Raw genomic sequence first — 17,610 nt, 5'->3', positions numbered from 1 at the left:
GCCCACAATTTATGCATATGACCTCAGTTATTGACATAATTTCGTGGTCGGATCGCATTGAAAACGAAACGTAACGAAACGAAACGAAATGTGCGCATTAAGCCCACCGAGTTGTAGGTTGAGTTCTTGTTTTACTTGCTAGTCAAAGGGGAAAGAGGGTATCACAGATTAGTGTGCAGGGGAAATACAGAAAAGTTACGATGATTCTCTAACAAAGTGAGGAAAATATTTCATACTATTCATCGAACCCACCAGCAAACTTTGTTTTAAAGCTCGGGTATTCTGCTTTAGAATATATCATTATAAAGATGCCCTTAAAGCTTGGTGACGACAGGGAAGTTTATAAAACCCAAAAGTTGTTGAAGAAACAAGTCGATTTACTGATGCTTAAATTAGCGTTAATCTCTTCAAATGGAAAGCGGGTATCTCGCAGTCGAGCACGTTCACTTTCTCACTGCTGTTGTCCTGCTCCCTTTTGGTTTTTTTCTCTCTTGCGGATGATCGGATGCGGATCGACAGTCTCTTCTGTCCCCGCTACTCTTGCTTTTTCTTTCATCCGCCTTGTTGCCCCGTTGATTGTGCAAATGTTCACGCTGCTTTGGACAAATGCGCAAATTTGTATGTTTCCGCAATGACTGGCTGACTGGTTAGTCGGTTGTTTGGTTGGCTGGATGGTTGGCAGACTGGCGGGGCACAGGTGATTATCATCGAGTCCAAGCTGGGAGCCAATCTCTGCGCATTTGTCAAATTTCCCACTTAATCCGACGCGTCGCTTCGCCACTCGAATCCATGGAAAATTGTCGCAGCCAAAAGGCGCCCCACAGTGCTCGCAGTGCGTCTCTCTTCCTCTATCTCTCTCTCTGTCTCGTCTGTAGTCTGCAGTTGAGTTGCAGGCTTCGTGCTCGGAGCGAGGCGCTTTAATTGGTCTTATGAAATGGACAAAGTGCGAAATGAGTTATGCGCACGCGCGCACCCGCCATGGACAGCGAATGAGTCTCTGTTTGAGTGTGTGTATTCGAATGCGAATGTGTGAGTGCGAGTCCGACTACGAGACCGATAATGAACGCATGTGGGAATTCGAAAATTGGATTTGGGTATTGTGCAACACACACACACACACTCGAACACACAACGCTTTTTGCCTGCCTCTTTTCCTCTTACTCTCTTGTTTGATGGTGCTTAGGAGTTGGCATTGCCATGAAGTTGGGGCTAGAGCTGATGTTGGAGCTCGCTTCGATGCCTCGTAAGTGTGAGCACGCAAAGTATCTATTAGCGTCGCCTTTGCGCGTCGAGAGTCAAACGGAATCTGTTTAGCAGTCGCTTGTCGTTTGTTGTGTTGCTGTTTTCCTCTTTTCCGTTTGTTGTTTTTGTGCTTTGGTTGTCGCTTTTTTTGTTGTTGTTGCCATGGCATTGCAACTCTTTGCAAGTCTGCGTCGAATTATCTGTTAATTTGTGGCAATTTAGAGATTTGCAGATACGTTAAGTGAAGCGCATTGAGCACCTGATAGTCGAAACGGTAGCCAATTCAACTGCCACTTGCCGCGATACGCTCCGAGTCGATTGAGTTGTTGTTGACGAACCTGAGAGCATTCGAAAGTTGTCCGTAGCCGAGGAGAATTGACGTGCTGCGATACTCCTGGCTTTGCTTGCTTTAAAAGGATATGTGGACAGTCACTATTCATTACAGTGCTCTAGCAATAATTTTCTTCTAATAATCTACCAATCAGACTGTTTTCAATGCAGTGTTGTATCATCCAGCTTTATTTTTCAAAGTGATGTAGCAATAGGCTTCCTTTTAAACTGAATTGGAGTGTGACTGCATTTAAATGAGTGTTCTACCAACCAGCTACGTATGTGGCGATAACCATGCACTCAGTGTCTTAGCAACTAGCTTTTTCTTTGACCGACTTCCTTTTCTGTGTCGTAGCAAATAGCTTCTTACCTCGACAATATGTTAACTCTCTATACAACAATGAATATTTGGCAATCCTTGCCTTACCCGATTTCATCGATGATGTTCACAGACTTCTATCGAAATATGACAATACTTTTATTCTTCAATGTTATTCCTGCGAATACCTGCCAAAGTTGACAATGACATAGCAAGCATCTTTCTCTTGCCAACTATTGGTATTCATAGACTTGCTCTTCTTTGGCTAAAATTGCTGCTGGCCAATCCCAAATGGATTCACTTCGATTGCGTCTCGTTGCTCGTGAGTTTAGCGAGTTGTTCGGCGGGAATGTTAACGAGTTTGTATGCAAAGTGACGGTGACAGGAACATGGACACGGATAATGGCAATAGCGAACAAAAGGGCGTGCCTGGACGAGCACATGAACAGTGGGCAGAGGGGTAAGCCAACTGCCTGCACAGTGGCACAAAAAGCGACTCAAATGGCACATGATTATGCATTTTTACGATCTGACATAACCAATTAGCAGCGGCAGAAGCAATCGCCACTGACGTTGCCGAAAACTAAATTTACTGCTCAAAATTGTTGCCACACATTTACAAAAAACAAAAAACACACACATATGTGCATATGTGTGTGCTTTGGGCACATGCCATACAGTTTTCTACAGTTCTGTTGTTCTACTAAAGTTGTGGAGAACTTGCTGATTTCACCAAACTTGCGACTGACTTGCGAAAAATTCCTGAACATCAACAGCAACTGTAACTACTTACAACAAAAACACAACAGCAGAAAGCAACGCGAAGTCTTCCATTTCAAAGCCACAAACGAGCTGCAGATTGAGCAAAAAGGGTGAGAAGGGAGAAGAGGTTAGGGGAAGGGAGGCTAAGTGAGCTCGCTCCCAATACGCATGCGCAATTTTTCAAAAGCTTTTAAAGTGAAGAGCCAAGGCGAAATTACGTTGTAATTTTTGTAATTTCTGTAATTGCCTAATTCTGATTAATTTGAATTGACGAACGATGCGACTCGGACTTGGACTTCGAGTTGGGAGCGGAGTTGAACTGGAGCGCCAAGCAACACGACTTTGAGTCGCAGAGCCTGACTCAATCCTATAACAATTCCCATGCCAAGTGGCCCGCTTTAGTTTAGCCGTAGTCCGCTGTTGTAGCTTCTGCTCCCTCGACGGCGAATTGAGAGGTCAAAACTGAAAATTATGCACCATTGTTGCTGGAAGTCGCGACTCGGATTTAACCAAGCAGCAGCATCTGTTGGTTAGTTGGCAAGTTGTTGCCCTGAACCGCGGGTAATCCTTACTTATGCGCACTGAAGTCAGCATTTGGGAAAGAGAGACAGAAGGAGAGAGATTCAATTTATTTGCGCCTGGCAGTGCGTGGCTTCCTTTAATTTGATTAAAATTTATGTAGAACTACGAGGCAAGCAAAACCAGCTAAGCTTCAGCCTCAACAAACCTGATAAATGTTGCTGCTCGAGCTGCGGGTTATAAGTTCGCCATAAGCTCAATGATTGCAACTTTGTGCGATTCAAACAGTAATTCATGCTAACCAAAGAATTTTGATACTCGCTACTTTATTCGAATACCCTGTAGAGATATAATGTTGAAGTAGGGAATAGATTCGGGAGATTAATGAAACTTCTCTTAAATTACAGATTCATCTCTTCGTTGAGTGTTTCCTACTTTTTCTGCGGTTTATAGGGTATCTGTCAGTCGAGCTCACCCGCTGTTAGAACCGATTTTAATCTTATCCTGAGTGCATTTGGCACATCGGGATATTGGCGACAAGGTCGCTGGGTTAATGCGCCGCCAACGGGGCAACAATAACTCAATTAAATGCCGGCCCATTAATCATACGCCATGTGAGCCGCTTCCAATCCCCGCTTTACCCCCTCTCTGTCCCAGCGATCGTCGATCGTCGCTTCATCCGGTTGATGCAGCAAATGTGTGAAAATCTCCCGTCGCGATGAAAAATTAAATGCATATCTAGGCGTACATAGATCATCAATGAAATTTAATATGCTAAAAGAGTCTGAGACTCTCTCGAGCGAAGTGTTTTCCCGGTAGTTGCTGCGGACATTGGGAGCACTCCCCGGTGTCTCTTGGACTTGGATGTGGACCAAAACAGACAATGACATTGTGTAGCTTAATTAGCCAAAGTTGTTTTTTTGGTGAGCAAGGAGACCCGCTGATTAGAATATGAAAATACTCTTTGGGCTGCTAATGAAGCTGTTTGCCATGCTGAGGTTGGCGTTGTTGGTGCAATTAATCAAAAGGCTAATCAAATGGGAAATGCAGACTGGAGAATGGAAGATGGAAAAATGGAAATTTAATGGCCAGCAAAACGCTCTCAGCCTAAATGATGAGAAATTGCGCAAGAGAGTGAATTTATGAGTACACTCTCGGGAGCTAGTGAAATCAATGAGGTCAGCTGCTCGTCTTAACTAGTTAGTTAGTCAGCTGGTGTTAGTTAGTTAGTTAGTTGTTGGCCTGTTAACTACTCGGAAACTCTCTCTTTCACTAAATGAGCCAACAAATTGCAATAAGCGCAATTTCACGGAATGCTTAACAAACTGTTGTTTAATGCGTGGCCATAATTTATGCACACTTCAGAGGAAGAGAAAGAGATAGAAGAGAGAAAGAGATACAGAGAAAGAGAGAGAGAGCGATGCGGAATACCAAGAACAAATGCGAGTTTTGGACATAATGCGCGAACTTATGCAAATGCCGAGCTGCTGTTTTATCCTATCCTCAACTCAACCAGCGAGCCAGAGACGAGGCATGACTTATGCCTGAAATTTGTCTAGTTGTCAGTAAATATGGGAAATCAGTTTACAACATGCGTGCCACGGTTGCAGCCCAGTCGAGGCCCAGCATCGGCAGGCAGCGCATTGCAGGCTCCCATGTCCATGTTCCGAGTTCGAATCCAGCGACGACGACGACGACGACGACAGCGACATTGAGACTTAAGCGGAAGGCACAGCAGGAGCAGAGATAGCAAACATCAGATACTGCGACTCGTAATGGCGACAACACACCAACAAAAGAAGGAAAGCAAAGCAACAACTGCAACAGCAACGACAGCCAAGCGACGACAACCTCAGTCGGAGAGGAGCGCAAGAACATGCAACAAGGTCCATGTTGCCCATGATGAAGGGGTCTCCTTACCCTTCCTTCCCCTGTCTCTCGCGATCTTTGTTAGCCAGAAGAAGGCAAAGACAAAGTCGAAGACGCAGTCGTAGATTGATGCCTGCATAGAGAGCCGCCGTTGTCTATTGACTATTGATGACTCGACGTCAGCGCGAGAGCGAGGTGGGGCAGTCATCCACCCCTCCCCCTCCCTCTCACTGACCCTCTCCTAGTGTGTGTCATATGCATATGAGGCTGGCCGAAGATCCCAGATCTCTGCTGCCTATAAGGATAATGCGCAAACACACGCAGGTTGCCTCTGAATTTGCATTGCAAAGCTACAACTGAAGCCAAGACTAAGTCAGAATCCAAGTCCGGAGTCCAGCATCCGATTCAGAGGCGGGCCACAAAGTGTGTGAGCCGAAAAAAACAAAAAAAAATATGAGAAATGGGCATAAGAATGGGAATACTTAGTACTTAGTTGGGAGCAGTTCATTGAACTGAGCCACAACAGATCGGAGGCTGAGCTTAGAGCTCAGGTTTCCAGCGCACTAAATGCCGTGAATTTATGCATAATTTGCTTGTTGTTCAAAAGAATCGATCAGAACGAGATCAGAGTGAGAGGAGCAACGAAAGAGTGAGAAGGGAAGGGAAGGGGCAAAATTTACTACTTCCCATAAGTCAAACACAACGGAGAGAACGGGGAACGCGATTTGTGAATTGAGATTTCAATAAATTTCGCATAAAACCAAGTAAATATTTAATTTGGGGATGTTGTGTAACATAAATTCACCGCTAGAATTAATCCTCAGCTAGAGTCAATTAGTATTTTATTGGCGCTTTTATTGGCCGCTTCTTGCGCTTCTTATTGACCGTTGAGCGTTGAACAAAATATACATGGACGGCGACAACAACATTTCGGCCCAGATCGCTGTTGTAGAGACAAAGATCAAAGAGATCGGCGATCGGCAATCGCCCAAAGGTTAAGCACGTACAACCAAATTCAAATTCACATCTACTTTTAAGCATATTTCTAAATATGTCTCTGGACAGTTTCCCCCTCCTTTTCCTCTCTCTCACCGACGAGTCTAACTTCATTAGCGACTTGTCTTGTGGTGTTGCTGTTTGTGTTGCTGTTGGTGGTTTTGCGGTGCTCGGACTTAGCATGGGAACCCACCCAAGTGGCCGCTGGCTAAACTCATGTAATTGGAACGCCGTCTTATCAGCGAGCGACTAAATACCAAACGACGACGGCGACGAAGCGAGTCAACTTCCAACCGAGCGACCATTCCAAGCTAAAGTTTATAACGAAAGCGCTTTTCAATTAAAACTAAAACAGCGAGCTAAAGGCAACAGAACAAGTTCAGGTAGCTTCTCTTCGCCCTCGTCGCATGAAACGCATGAAAAATCGAACAAAATGTGCGCTCATTAAAAATTCGCATAATTTATAGATTAATGAATGTTGCCGACATGGCGAGGTCGTCTCAGACCATGTCTTCGATACTTATACTCATTCTCATTCCAATTCCAATTCCGACGCCGCGGCTACCGAAATAAAATAGCAATATTTATGTCACTCGCAGAGAGTTGAGCGGCCAAAGTGGAGGTGGGGGAGGAGACCTCATCAGCGGGGGCGCTGACAGCAAGAACGAGCAGCTAACTGGAGTTATGACTCCATGATGAGTTGCCAAGGAGTCACAGTCAAATGCCATTTGCATGGCCATAACAAAGAATTAGCCAGCAAGCAAAGCGGAGCGGGGGAACGGGAGCTGGGCGTAGAAAATACTTAGAGAAATGCGCAAATAAATAAAACTTACTATCGGACGCAAGAAATCAACAACGAGCAACAAACCACAAGCGACCACAACAAGCACATGTGCTGCAATAAAGAAGATGCTGCACAACGAATGTGGAATACCCTGATGTGAACTGAATTAAAGAATCTTTTACTTCCATCGTGATAAGTAATAAAAGTGTACTTCACTTCCCTTGATTGTAGTCAAAGTTATCGTAAATATCTGTGAACTACTCTTTGGAATATAAAACTATCTTTCACTTCACTTGACTGTATTCAAAGTTATCGTAAATAACTGACAACTACTCTTCGAAATACAAATCCTTATGCAACTGTCATCAAAAAGGATTCGCCTCTTACCTTAAAGTCAACACAATTCACATTGAACTCAAGCAACCGCCAGAGATTCCCTTGAGGAATTTAAAGCCGATTCACAGAGTTCATTAAAAGCAGTCTGTGTTTAGACTAGGATTGATAAACACGCATCGATTAATGGCAACGCAAAAGCTAGGATAAACTTGCAAAGTAAATGAGAAAATTAGAATGCCCTCTGTCTCCATAACAAACAACATCATCAACAAAAACAACAAGCCGATGAGGAAGAGGAAGGCGAACGCGCTGGAGAGCGCAAGAGAAGAGAGGGGGAGGGGAGCCTGCCAAGTGGAGCCTTCGCTGCAACAGCAACATGTGGCAGAACAACAATTTATGATGTTGCCGCTGACAGGCGAATGTTGTTTGCAGTTGTTGTTGATGACGATGATGATTCCAAGGATGCGACTCGTACTCGACTCGTATTCGTATTCGTATTCGTATTCGTATTCGTATATGCAGCTATTGATTTTTGATGCGAATGAATGGCCCCGGACTTGGGCCGCGACTCGAGGCTGGGTTGTGTGGCATGCCACCATCTTGAATGCGGCTTCCTCTCTCTCTCTCTGCAGCACTCCCTAAGTTTTGCTGTTGAGTTTTGCATATTACTTGCATGATGGATTCGAATGCGGATTCGTTACATTTGAGATTGCAATACGTCGTCGTCGTCGTTGTTTTAGTCGTTGTCTTTTTGTGTGGGCCTCGAACACAGAGCTTTGGCTCTCGTTTTGTTCTAAACGCCCAGATCGCTGCTTTGGATGTCGCCACATGCTGACAACATGAACCCAGAACCGGGAAGCAGCAAAGCAACAACAGATGCTGTGTCTGCTGATTCTCATTGAATTCCGATTCTGATTGCCACTGCCAAATATCGTTGGCTGATGTTTGCCTCAAATTATACGCCATTATGCACTCGACTCAACATAAATCCATCAAGTCGCAATTGTGTCCATTACCTGCTTGCTTGCTTGCTTGCTCCCCTCTTTGGTCAAGTTGTGTTGAGCAACGAGCGTGTGGGTGGCGTCGATCAACGATCGTCGATCAACTGAGATATTGTATATTGTCTACAACAAAAAGAAAACAGACATGGAAAGAGCGAGAGAGCGAGACTCGAGATTTGCTCTGTGCTTTTCAAGTGGCTGTCATGAGTGCGATTGCGACTCTGAGTGTGAGTGTGAGCGTGAATGAGTGTGTGAGTGCGAGTGTTCATTCATTTCAAAGTGCAAATGCAAGCCGACAGCTAAGCGACGTCATTTATAGTTTTTGACAAGCGGCGAACACAAATGCCCAAATGCTTAAATGCCGCGTTAAATGGACGCCCTCAAATTGCGACGACTAAACCGAACCGAGAGAACTTGGAGAGCTTGTGCCACCAACGTGCATTCCAGCTAAACCAGCAACAACAACAACTGGCAACGAGAAACAGGAGAACAACAAGCGAGACGATGGCACGCACATTTCGTGTACGATTCCCAGACAAATTGCAGAATTGGCGAATGCTTGAGAATTCTGCAGAATCGGAATCTACTGCATGGCATCGGATCTATGGTGGTCCCTTTCGAGCAGTCCGATCGGATGATCGGGCGGATGAAGTGTGTCTTTGTTTGGAGGGGAGGCGCCAAATTTCCCCAATGTTGCGTAAGAAGCAATCGCTAATGTTTCTGTTGTTGTTGCGGGGTTGTTATTGCGCTCAATTTCGGAGGTGGCCACTCGATGCATTGCGGCAAACAATAACAACAGAGCGAGGCTGTTCAGAGGAGTGAAAGAGAGGGAAAAGGGGAAAGGGGAGCTGCGAGCGGTCAGCATACCAAACACTCAACGCCAAAGCGCACTCCACAGCCACTTCACTGCACTCGGCGGCAAACATAGCCCAAAAAACAACAGCAACAACAACAACAACGGAGCGGACTTCTTATACAGGTGAGCTCTGACTTTGGCTTGGGAGCATTTCCAGCTTTGGAGCATAGAGCAGCAGCTGAGAGCAGCGACAAAAAGAGCGCAAACCGGTTTATGCTGAGTAATACCTCTCTCTCTCTCTCCATCTCCTCTTCCACTAGTTTGTTCTCTCTCTCTCTCTCTCTCTCTCGCTCTTTGGGGCTAATTTACATGCCTCTGTTCTGGTGGGCAGCACTTGGCGAGGCGTTGGGTGCATTGCTGGACTTGACTTTTATGCTTTTATTACATAGAAAATGAGCACGAAACAGGCACGAGCAGAGCACGAACTTGTATGCGATAGTTGGACACGAATCGGGCACGATATAGGCACGAATTGAGTTGCGCGTGTGGGTGCCCAGCAGTCTCTCTCTCTCTCTCTGGGAGAGCGAATGCAAGTGTCTCTCAATCTGATGCTGAGATGGTTGCTTTGGTGGCTAATTGTGGACCTGTCGTCGCTGCTCTTAGTGCATTGTGTTGTATATGTTGAGGGGCCTTTTAAAATTCTTGTCTTGCTCCACGCTGTGGCTCCATTTGGCATTCATATGCGAGCTGCCAGGCTGCCCAGCGACCGAGCGAGCGAGCGAGCCTTTTGCCAATTCCTATGATGGAGGCCAATCCTCGACCGCGTGCTGAGAGAGTAGGCTCGACTCGCTCGCTCGAAGAGCCAAGCGAACTCAAACCGCCCAAACCACTCTGGTGGGTTTCTAGAGACGCCAACACACCATACACACACACCACACATACCTTAGCATCACAATCACAATCAGCTAGCTAGGCCTGCGCTCAGGTGTTGAGCTCACCACACACACCACGGAGAACCCAGAGCTCTGTCTGCTTGCCACATGCACTTGACCACAGCTTGAGTTGGCCCTGTGTCGGCATATCTCTCTCTCTCTCTCTTTCTCTCTTGACTGGCTGCTCTCTCAGCCAGATTGAAGAGCCAGTTTTAGTGGAGGATTCAGTCTTTCGTGTGCTTGCGTCGCAGAAACATTGAACAATTTGAACGCGCGGATTAACGCAGCTCTCGCAACGTTGTCGCCGTCGTCGTCGTTGTTGTCGTCGCCGCAGTTGACAACAATCAAATCTAAAGCTGCAACGGAATGAGAATCCAAATCAGAATCTGAATCTGAATCTCAAGCGAATGAAGATTTCAATTCAAGTGCAAAGTGAAGACAAGTGAACAACAACAACAAAGCAAAGCAAAGCAACAACAAGTGCAAGAGTTACACAAATAATTCCCAATCCAAATTCTAAGCTCAGTCCTCTAGAGAGCGTTGTTTTTCCGCTCTCGGTTCGATCGATCGGCAAAACTCCCTTCGACATTTTTTGCCGTTGTCGCCGCGCCGCGTTTTTATTTTGTTTTCGTCGCGATCGTCGTCGTCGTCGTTGATTTCCCTCTGCCTTCGTCGTTGTCGTCTTTGCGTCTTTCGCCGTGTCGCAAAATGTAAAAACGGAATCTGAGAAAATTGCAGAGTTGGAATCGAAATCGAAATCGGATGTGGAATCGAAGTTGAAGTTGAATTTGAAGTGCGGATCAATGCCGAATTCGAATGCAATGAAAATTGCAATATTTGCATTTTAATTAAATTGCAAGAATTTCCAAAGTGTGTGTATACTTCTATCTCTATCTCTCTCGCTGTGTATAGAGTGTGTATAAGTGTGTACGTGTGTGCGACAACAACACACCAAAAATATATAATCAAAAGAAAAAACACGAGAGAAATACAATAACAACACACACAAGAAAAGAAAAAAAATAAACGAGAAAAAGGCGAAAAGAAATATTGTTCAACAAGTCAAACGAGTTCTTTTGGCTCGCTTTGGCCGTGTGGCCAACAGCAGCAACAGCAACAGCAGCAGCCGCAGTAACAACAACAACAACTGCAACAACAACGAGTCTCGGCCAAGTCGCATTTGGTGGCAGTGGCAAGCAGACAGTTGTTGTTGTGGCTTTGCGCCTTTGGTGAAAAATATTGACAGCATATTGCCACAAAATGTAAGAAAGCACGCAAAATCAAGTAATAAAAGTACTACACTCGACGAAACTCACTCATAAAAGTGCGCGTACACTCTCCAAAAAGCGAAAAATGGAGAAAAAAAAACACACACAAATAAAGCCCGTGCCTAATTAGAGATGGTCAATAAGGTAGCTCCCAAATAACAACAACAGAGAACGGCAGTGAAAACAACTTGAAAATAGTCAAATTGGTAATCGAACTTGATGGCAGACAGAGAGAAAAAGAGAGAGACTGAGAGGGAAATGTTTTTCAGCCCTGAGCGAAGACACAAAAGAGAAGGCGAAAAGAAAAACACTTTGCTGTGGCTCTTTTGCCTCTTGCTTTTGACTTTTGCCCACTGTTTCTTCCCAGTTACCTTTTGAAAAACGGAAAATGTGAAAAACAAACAGAGCTCGCTATTGAGAATTCGGTTTTCGATTTTTGGTTTTTTGTTTTTTCGGCTTTTTCTCTCTACCTGTTTTACACACTTGCCTTCGCCTATTTGAGAACGGCACCTGAGCTGATCGAGTGAGTTATCGTTATCTATCGGGCGAAACGTGACAAGGGAGAGAAAGATGTGTCGCCTTGTCGTTTGTCGCCTCGCTCGCTTGCCTCGTCGAGGCCAAAACGATTCCTGGAAAACTCACACAATCGATGAGATGATGATCTGGCGACATGGCATGATTTTGTAATCATATTGGTTGCCGATGCCGTTGCCGTCTTTCTGCTCTCTTTTTCTCATTTTGTGTGTTTCTCCTATGTGTCTTTTGGCCATTAAGTAAGCCAGGAAATGCCCGTCGTGCTCGGATTTTTAATGTTCGCCTCGTATTTCCATTAAAGTGCACTAAAAATTCCTCTGAAAATTATATAAAATTATTACAAAAAGTCGGTCGAAACTGCGCGAGGTTAACGAGTGAACTCTCTGTGTGTGTGTGTTAGTGTGTGTGTGGTGTTGTGTGGCACTTATAAACCAATTTTCGTGGGGCTGCTAAAAGCCAAAATAGCTTGACATTAGGGAAAGAGGCACTAACTGAAAATGAGAATGAAAATGACTCGGGGGGAAAAACAAACAGACATTTTGGGCCAACAATAGGTTAAAAAAAATAAAAACAACTCGACTCCCCGAGTTTTATGGCCCTTAATTTACACTTCCTTCCCAGATGCGTAGCACAGACATAGAAACAAAAGAGTAAGCGATGGAATCGGAGTTTTCTTGTAGTTTTTTCTGTTTTTATTTTTGCTGAGCGTCGGCAGCGACCAAAGGAAAATGCGAGCGAGCGACAGCAAAAGCGAACAAAATATAATTTTCATTTCCCATTTTCATTTGCTCTCGCGCCTCAGTCTGTGCCTCTGTTCTCTATTCCCCCCTTCCACCAGTCGCTGTTGCTCTGCATATTTTCTGCTTTATCAGCCCGACGGCGACCTAACGGTAGAATCTTTTCTCCCTCGCTCTCACGTTCTCTCTCTCTAACAGAGGTCAGAGACCATTTTATCTTTATGGACGAATGCGCGTCAGGTGCGTCAGTTTTGCAGCTGATGCGGGTGATCAACTCGACGGACTGAAGGAAACGAATGACTTAGGCAACGAACTTGCCAAACGCAATTTAATGCGCTTTAAATTGTCTTTGGCCGCCCAGTTGGCGTCTAATTGCCACAATGCTTAGCGCTATACAAACAAAAATTACGCTTTAATCTATTTTTGCCCCGCACACACACACACACACACACACACCCATCACACACACGTTCAGTTATGTGGCAAGAATGAAAGATGGCCATCAAGGCGAGAGATGGCTTGCTGGCTGGCTGAAACAGCTGCCCCTTTTGCCTTGCCTTGGAACACGGACCACACGCGCGCCTCGTGCTCCGTGCCAAGAAAATTACATTAGACGTGGCCCCGCCGCACAGCACAGCAAAGAACGCGAATATTTCCTTTGCGAAGAGCACGCACTTGCCACCAGCAGCAAAGCAGCCACCTGCCACCTGCCACCTGCAACCTGTGTGTGGAAGGCGAGGCTGTTGCAGTTGCAAGCGAATGCGGCGCTAATTTCTTTGTTGAGCCTCATGCGAGTTGGCACTGCGGACATTCGAATGTGCTAGGCTGTGATTAAGCTTAGAATATGTTCATCGTTTTGTTCCAAGTGTCTTCATCCGCGTTGAGAATAGTAAATTGGATTGGCAATGCCAACAGATTGTCTGCTGGAGGGGCAAATAAATATCTTTCTATATGCGTAATATAAACAAATAAAACAATCAACTCTGCATTTTATCTCAGCTTTAATGTGGTACAGTTTGCCGTTTTATGGCATCAGCTTGCTCGATTATATTGCACGGCGATCAGAGAGATGCTCCGAGTGAGTGTCAAATTAACTCGTAAAGCTGGCTGCCTCATCAACAGCCTAGAGTATTCAGTGCTTCGGTGCTGCGCATTTCGCTTTGCCATCCCATAAACACTCAGTCTACATAATTTGATAGCCTTAATGGAGGCCAGCATTCTTAATAGATCGGGTCGGGTCCAGCAGTGCGATCAACATAACGAAACGTTACAAATGTTTCTCAATTCGATTCGATTCGAAATTATATATTTGGAATTTGTTTTATGCGATATTTATGGCAGCAGCAGGCAGCAGGTTAACGAACCAAAAGCGAACCAAGAGCAGAGCTCTTCATCTAGTGTGTGTTTTTGCCTGGTTTTTGCAGTTTTACGATCGCCATTAAAGCGAGCCGAACAATGCCTAAAATACACGAACCATGACAATTATTGCTAAATGCTTTTGGCTACCCCTCGAAACTAGCTTCATAATGCGATGCCAAGATGCTAAAACCCATCTCAATTTCAAATCTCTATCCCAATCCCATCTCGATCTGTATTTCAGTGCCAATCCCATTCTGCTAGACTGAATTCGGTGGGATGTCAGTGTTGCCTTCCGGTTCTCGGTTCTCGGTTCTCGTGGATCTATTAATACTCCATAATTGTGAAGAAAAGAGTTCGCTTTACAGTCGAAACGGTAACAGACCGCGGGGCAGCGGCAACTTGAGATTAGAGAAACACACATGACAAGCTGCACTCTCCATCTGCACTTTGGAGTCTGGTCAGGTTTTGGGCTCCACACTTGCGAGGCGTCATTTCATATTTTTCTTGCACCTCTTGTGAGAGATGCTGGCTGCAGTTGAACCTCTGCACGGACGTTGTTCGCCGATAAGATATGGCTAATAAATGCCGCTAATTAATGGCATTGATTACGCTATATGCTATATGCTATATGTCAACTGACATCTTTTCTCCTTTTCTTTGGATTCGTTTTGTGTGCTTGCCAAACTTTGCTTGATGATTAAAATAATTGCATATTAAGAATTTATTATTGAAATGCTAACTTGACTGTTGAAGCTCAGCTTTTATGGCACTATAACTTGTTTTATGCCAAACAAAATACATTTTTATGATTTCGCCTCCAAATTGACCAATTTAAATATTTTGCCAATTTATTTAATGCCAGTTAGAAATGTGGCAAATTACGATTTAATGAAATGCAACATCAAAGTTAAACGTTGATTAAGAGTAATTATAGCTCAAGCAATACAATAAATCTTTTTTTGCTGAGTCCGAAAGGGAAAACGTTTTCAATTTTCCACTGCTCTGGTTGCTGCTACATGGTGTTGTGTTCAGGCGTTGTTCCACTTGCATTTTCACACTTTTTCTTGCAGAAAATCTCTCATGCGAACTTTACGCTTTCGCTGCTTTGGGTCTGCTTCGCTGACCATAGTCGAGGATTTGCATCTTAATGAGCTCAATTAATATGCAAACAATTAAAATGTTACTGCTTATAGCTTATGGCTTATGGCTGCCACAAGTTTGACTTGCAGTTGGCCAGTCAAACGTCGAACGTCGAGTCATGTGTGTGTACGGCAATTAGAAAGCCATTAGAAATAACTTATTAACCACTGAGCACCCCTCTTCATCTGCGCTCCCCTCGCAACCACGTTTCAGCGTGCACATTTCATAAATTACTCAACATTTAATTAAACACGCTCTAAAGCGCTACTTACCACCTACTTAGCCGCCGCTTTTAGACAACAATTTTGCATAATTTGAAGTTAAATCATGAATACACAACAACAAGTTGTTTTTCTGCTTTATTATTTTCATTTTCATGTTACTTGACTGCATCGTCCGAGGCGAAGTAATTAAAGAAACCCTCGGAACATGTGTTGTGGTCATGTTAACTCTCCCAACTTGGCTTCCGATTAAATGGCTTTTCCTGCTTGGCGAATTGATTCGCCAATCGCTTTGCAAAGGAGATCGCACAGTTTGTTGTCTAGCATTCCAAGTGTAATATTCAAAACAAAGCAAAGCAGAGCAGAGTCGAAAAATCACACAACACAACACAATCTGGAAGCAGTTTCCACTCTCTTCCCCTTCCCTTTGGCTAATTAGTTGAGCCGTAAAGTTTATGCTTTTGTTTTTTGATATGTTTTTCATTCTGCTCCGTCGTCTGCTATAGTTATGGTTATACGTATATTTGTTGTAACTTTTATTTGCCATTAAGTAGATTTTATTAACGCTGCTTTATTTGTGGTTTCGACTCTGTCGATCTCCCTCTCTGTGGCTCTGTGCACTTTTTCGGACTTTACGATCTTTTGCTCGCTCGTTAAAGAACAAAACACACTCCCAGGAAAAGTAATAATTTTAATGTTCCAACCAGCCGAAGCAGAGACTGAGACTGAGACTTGGACAGGGTTTGACTTGGGCAAATCAAAGCGAAGCCCAAACTACAATATAATTACAAAGTTTGTCATTTGATATTAGACAGCGGCACAGTGCACACACTGCATGGAGTCATTCCGAATGGAGTGGTGTCTTAGCCTCGGTTGCACACGCAACAAGATGAGGCTCCTTCTCTTTCCCGGTGGTAGGTCTTTGGCCTCCTCCTCAGCTGCCGCTTCAGCGGCGCCAGTTCTTGGTTCTCGGTTCCCAGGTCTCAGTCTGTGGCGCTTTCTAATGTGTTTGGGTATTAGCAGTTCATCTAAACTTATGACAACTGCAAATCAAACTGACGTTTCCGCAGTAGCAGTAGAAGCTGCAGCTCAACTTGAAGTTGAAGTTGAAGCCAATCTCGAGAGTCTTGGTAATTTGCGTATAGAGAACGTCAAGTGTCAAGTCTCGGTTCTCAGTTCTCAGTTCTCGGAGCGGAGAGTTCATGTCTAACATTTCTGGTTGCAGTTTATTAAATTACATTTCATGTCACGGCTGCGTTTCCAGGAAGGTCCATCATTATAATGTTATTAGAGACACGTTTGCCAAATTGAGGCGCTCTTCCCTTTGCTTTCCTCTTCCTTCTCTTTGGACTTTGACTCCTTATTGTCGTTTATGTCAATCACTTTGTCACATAATGGCGCTCTCGAGGTATTCCGTTCTAGTTGTGCATTAATTCATCTTTAATTGCTCTGCAGATCTCCTCTGATTATCTACCGATGAGCTGGCACTTTCTGCAGGGTGCCCCAAAAATAGAAACGAGATGTTAATCGCAGAACATCACGAAGTAAATGCCATGTGAAAATACCAAAAAATACCCAAAACCTTCTTTGAGCATTTCCCCAGCGAAATAATCGTTGTTGTACCCTATGAAAGAGCAGAGAGCGCGGCAAAGGGAGAGAAATTAAATTGTAAACTGTTTTTTTTAGAGGGTAACCAGCATTCGATATGCTTCTCTTTACTTGTTTCTTTATGTACTTTTCTAGCTTTTGAATTTTTTTGCTTATCGCGCGAGAAAAATCTTTGAAATTGCAGCAGCCGGGTTTTTTTCTATGTTTTGTTATTATTTATAGTATTTGTTGTTGTTGTTTTGGCCACTCGAATACCGAACGTAGAAAAGTGTTAGTCATGGCCTTGTTAACTAAATTGTTGACCACGAATTTGCCGCTCAGCTCAGCCCAAGTTCTCGTTCCCTTTTCATTCTATTCTCTCCCTCTCTTCCTCTTCGGCTATTTGGTACATCCAATTCCATTCGACAACACACAAAAAACTTCAGTTTAGAAATTATTTGTTCGACTTTGAAATGTCTGTCTCTCTGTGTATATGTGTGTGTGCCTGTATTTGTGTGCCATCAATATTTGAGCAGACGAAGCAGACTCCGAGCTCTCGGTCCCTTTTAGCCTTTGAACCTTTTCGAGCGCAGGTAGTTTTTTTTTTGTTGCCTGGCTGGGAGCTTCTTTTGTCTTCATTGGCATTAAAGAACATCGCCGGCATTCGCTCGTTAGTTGACCATTTGAATTTCAAATGGCCAAGTGGGCAACTAAAGCCAGTTGGCGAGCAAATGCCAACACAATGCGTAAGCCCTGATCAGCTGCATCTGAGTGCTAAGCGCGTTAGCGCAGTTATCAGTCTATTAGTTGCCATCCATCAAGATTCCCAACATCCTAGCATTGCATCCAGCATCTCTGGCGGCGTGGGCTGCGCTTAA

The 17,610-nt window shown here is 44.3% G+C and overlaps 1 protein-coding gene across 2 annotated transcripts in view; it reads left to right on the top strand.

The window, feature by feature from the left end:
• Nucleotides 1–10,130: 10,130 nt before the first annotated feature.
• LOC117565840 (protein dachsous) overlaps nt 10,131–17,610 on the top strand; it is a 74,804-nt gene continuing 67,324 nt past the window's right edge. For both annotated transcript variants that reach the window (XM_034245154.2, XM_034245152.2), the window contains exon 1: nt 10,131–11,148. The gene's annotated coding sequence lies outside the window, so the exon portion shown is untranslated. The remainder of the gene's footprint in view (nt 11,149–17,610) is intronic.

The sequence above is a fragment of the Drosophila albomicans genome, chromosome 2L (genome assembly GCF_009650485.2).
Source record: "Drosophila albomicans strain 15112-1751.03 chromosome 2L, ASM965048v2, whole genome shotgun sequence".
NCBI lineage: Eukaryota > Metazoa > Arthropoda > Insecta > Diptera > Drosophilidae > Drosophila > Drosophila albomicans.
This window is presented reverse-complemented; position numbering and strand designations above follow the sequence as displayed.